Source organism: Alligator sinensis, unplaced genomic scaffold, assembly GCF_000455745.1.
Source record: "Alligator sinensis unplaced genomic scaffold, ASM45574v1 scaffold413_1, whole genome shotgun sequence".
Lineage (NCBI taxonomy): Eukaryota > Metazoa > Chordata > Crocodylia > Alligatoridae > Alligator > Alligator sinensis.
This window is the reverse complement of record NW_005842308.1, coordinates 422176-427097: the sequence shown is the minus strand read 5'-3', so window position 1 is coordinate 427097 and position 4922 is coordinate 422176.

Sequence of the window (4922 nt, the reverse complement as noted above, 5' to 3'; positions counted from 1 at the left end):
TGATATACAAATTAGTGATCTGTGTCTAACTTTTGGGGTATATAGTATATGTGCTTGAATTGGTAATAAGTATGCATGTGCCTAGGCTGGTTTGAATGTGTATGTGCCTGAGCTGGTAGTGTGTGTGTGTGTGTGTGTGTGTGCACCTAATTAATTTGTGTGTGTTTTGTATATGTGCAATTGTATCACACCCTCCTGTCTAACAACGTAATACTGAAATCCTGAGAGTTGGCCTGACCCCCCAGGGCAACAGCAGGGGGGTATCTGCCATGTGGGACAGGAAGTCTGTGCACAGCACACAGCCTAAGTGGCATTTGGGCTGGGGGCATTCAGTCTACTCAGAAGATGGGCAGCCCTGTCCTAACCTATCATTATCAAACACTTATCCAAACTTCTCTTGAAAATTTCCAGGGAAGGAAACAGCTTTCCTGGGCAGTCTAATCCACTGCCTTACTACTCTAACAGTAAGGAAATTTCTCCTGAGATCTAATTTAGATGTGCTTTGCTGCAGTTTCACAAAACTAAACCCTTGTTTTGTGCCCTATTCTCCATTGCAAGAGAGAACAGCTGGACCCCCTCCACCTTCTCCACATCGTCCTAAAAATGCAGAGAACATCTCCCACTGGGATGTGGGGGTACAGGCACATTCCTTTGGATATATACTGCATGCCCAATGAGCTTTCTGAGCTCACAGGCATGACGGTGAAACTTCTGCTAGGATCTCCACCTGTGGCATGTGATCTGAGCTCACCAGCTGGTTGGCACAGGGTCTGGGTGGAGCCCCTGCTTCCAGACAGGTTCAGAGCTGAGGGGGTAAGTGTTACTGCTGTTCACCCATCCCCTTCCTCTTCCACAACCCTTAACTCAGCATTAGAGGTAAAGAGGTAACTAGTGGTGACATTATTGAATTCCTGGGCTCCAGACCTGCTCCAAAGCATGACTGAGCACCAACCCCTCTTTTCCCCTGTTGCTAAATTCAAGGCAGCTGAGCTCAAGCAGGTCAGGAAAGAAGGTGGAGGTTGAACAGCAGTAGCCATGCAAAAGCCAGAACCTGCACTGACCACCTGCTGGGCTCAGAGTTCACAGCACATGTGGAGCTCTGGCAAAAGAAGTATTGACACACCGTTAAGCTCAGAGAGGTCACAGCAAGGTGGGCAATGCCACATCCCCCTCTTCACTGCACATACACCACAACCAAAGGGGAAATGGCCACATGCCCCTCACTGTGATCCTGGATCTGCCCAGACTCTATTCAGGACAGAATATGTGCCTACTTAGGATTAAAGGCAGGCCTTGATTTGTATAATTATATATACACATTACATACACACATTCATAGAGCCACATCATCTATTTGTCTAATGTCACAGAAAAGTAAACAGAAAAATCTGCTCCTTTTTGAGGGGAAGGGGCAGGCTATTTCTTGGGACTCCCCAAAGAAGAAGGCTTATTAGGTCTCTCTCTCCTGAGAGAACCCCCTGCAATCAGCCCTAGCATGGCTTCACAACGGACAAACCTCTGGCTTTCAGACCTTGGCTCTTCTCAGCCCTTAACTTACTTGGTAATCCATACCATCCCCATCTCTGGGAGCTCCTTCTTTTTGGTCAACTCCTTGGAAGGAGGGAGGGTGTTTTCTTTTTTAAAAGAAGAGGTTTATCAGAGTGCTGATGTCCCAAACAGCACTGCTGACACACTGCATCAAAACAACCAGTCTTTCCTGTGCCATTCCAGTTCCCTCTGTCCTCACTTGAACTTCTCTCTGACCACCCTAGGACCAACTATAGTCTTAACCTGGGGATAACAGTTACCCAATACAATGAAACATTAAATCATGGTGAACTGATCGGGGGGCAATCTCTGGGCCCTGCTACCAGGCCCAGACTGCCATCTGCCCCTGGGCTGAACAGGGCACATACATGTCCTATATAGGTTTCCCTCGTTTTATGCAGGTTCTGTATGTACGAATTCATTTTTATGTGATGACCCTTTTTATACCAAAAATTCCTCATTATATGTGAGGTAAATTCACTCTTATGCAATCAGTGTGGTGGAAGCCTGCAGCCAGCTGCTTTGTGTGGTGCATTGTGGGAGTGATGCGCACCAAAATATAGTCTCCAGTATGGATCTGTGCTGCTCACGTGTTTCTGTAGTTGCCATCCCCATTATGATAGTGCCCTGTGCTTGTGTGTACTGTCTGCTGTTGGTGAGTACTAAAATTGTCTGTAAAAATGGTAGAAATGGGTCTGGAGGTCAGTACAGTTGAGGTCTTGGAACATATCCCTATTTCTTACGTTGTAAAGTGGGTTCCCTTTATGCAAATTCAATCATGCACGGTTTTCCAGGAACGCATGTACAGCATAAAGCAAGGGAAACCTGTATAGACAACTATTATTTACAGCATTATTTACAGTAAAGCCTGCTGACACTGAGCCCCACAAAGTGCTCCCAATCCTATCTGCAGACTAGAATCTAGTTTACGTTCACGATAGCTTATCACTGCTTTACAAAATGGTGGAATATGTATCCCTTTTTTTAACCAGACTGGCTTGTTCTGTGTATTAAGTGCACTATTCTCACTGGATTTTGTTTCAGAAGCTAATTGACCATCCATTAAGTTCATGTAAAGTTAGTTGAGTGGTTTTAAATATGATGAAGGCATCATTACACTTAGGGAAAATCCTATCATCTGGAAAACATATTCTTTAAAAATATAGGTTTATTATGGGAATATTTTATTTAAAACTTACTTTAAGGCTTTTGTACTAGGGGGTTAGCAAGTAAAGTGTGGGAAAATGTCATCTCTTGACTTGGCTGCTAAATTTTAGTTCCGAATTTTCAGGAAGCTTGCTAGGCATGGCCTTTTGTTGCCTGTTTGAAAATGCATGAAATGATTTGTTTCAGGCCTGTCTACAGGAGATGTTTACTGTGGAGGTGACTAATTAGCTGTGCAGTAAAGGGACACTGTCTGCATGTGCAGAGCTATTAGGCTGGAATAAACTAATTAACTCTGCTACTGGATAGTATTGCTAGACAGAAGTACTATCCTAAAACCGAGTATTTTTTACTCTGCTGCATGCACATGCAGATGCTGGCAGGGCTGGCTGGGGCATGAGGGTGCTTCAGTGTGGGCTGCCTGCTGGCTAGCCCTATACTGGAGCACCCTTGCCAGCTCTTCTGCAGCAGATTGAGCCAGGTTGGAGCAGACCCAGGCTGGTAGGCTGATGCCCCTGTCGCCTGGGCTCAGTGTGCTGCGGTCCTGAGTCTACATGCAAATGCAGTGCCCAGGAGCAATAAAATCTAGAATGAACTGTGCCAGTGTCTATTCAGCCACATTAATTGCACGTGTAAACATGCACTTTGGGTACATGATTTTTTTTTTTAATTGACCACAATGGAAGGCAAATATTGATAAGTGCTCTTGCAGTTTTTAATTAAATTAAATAGATAAACAAATAAAAAGAACATGTACACCAGCCCTTCTGAAATGACCACAGTGCATTCATGGTATGGAATAGTATCTTATGAGGTTTGTCTGTGTAAGATGATATTACTAATTTCCTGAACAGACTACATTAGTAATTGTAACCTCTTTAGGGGCTGAACTCTTCCTGGAGGCTGAAATGTACAGAGCTGTTACATCTTGAACACTCCATCTGTTCCTGTCCCAAATACAACTGTGATACTCCTTAAATGCAGTACTGAATATATTTCTTTAAAGAGATAGTATTAAAAATTAACAAGCTAGATATAAGAAAAAATGTGCTAAGAAATAGATATTTAGGACTAAATCCACAAAGGGACTAAAGTTCAGGTACTGACAAGGCCTTTGTCATTGCATTGCTGGATGCAGCAATCACTAACATGTAGCCATGTGCCCCCAGTAGCATTACCCAGAACCCTGAGTTAGGCACCTAGACTTCTTATAAGAGGGACAATGAGGGACAGTCAAGTCCAAATAGGATTCACAAAAGCCTCCATGCTGAATGGGGAGCTTCATAACGTAGCCAATAGGGAAATGTTTCAGCTAGATGCAGGTATTAAGTCCCAGTCCTATCTCTGGTGAATGATCACTTGACTTGGCTTTACTGATAGGGGTATTCTTCCACTTAAACAATAGCATAACTAAGCCAAGGTGACTGCAGCAGCAGTCTCAGGTGCCAACTTGGTAACAGCCCAGAACCCTGTTTTGGAATACTGTATACATTTTGGTCATCCATATTCAAGCAAGATGAATTCAGAATAAATCAGGCACATGGAAGGGCTTGGCTAGGAGTGGAGACCCTGTCATTCAGAGGAAAAGGAAAAAAAGCTTAGCTTAGTAAAATGAAAGGCTGAGAGAGATGATAATTCTCCTTACAAAAGTAAGCACTGGGAAGGGTTGGACTGAGGGACTATTTAAACTAACAGGCAATGTCAGTAAAAGAATGAATAGGTAAAAACTGGCCGTATACAATAGTTAGGCTGGGAATCAGAAGATGATGAGTAAGTGCTAGAACAGTGAGCTTCTAGAAACAGCCTTCTGCTAGACTAGCAGGAGGTAAGACAAAACAAGACAAGACAAGAAAAAAATGATTAGTTTTAAGACGGGGCTTGATTAATTTATGGAAGAGATTATATTATATAACTTGGTGGGTGACCCAGTCAGCCCTGAAGGTAGATGTCTCTGTTCAGGAAATGAGCAATATCACCCTTCTGCTTCAAAACCTGGCCAGGTAAAGGTGCCAAGCCTCTTTTATACAGTATGTGAGAGTGGATAGAGTACTTGCCAGGGTGTTTAATCACTCTACTAAGAGCCACATCTTCCACAGAAGGGCTCTAACTGTCAGTCATTAGGCTACTCCTAGGCAGGGGTACTTGGAAGTCCTTCTGAGAGAGCTGGTCAGCTATGCAATAAAAGAATTAAAGATCCTTTAGGCCAGAGG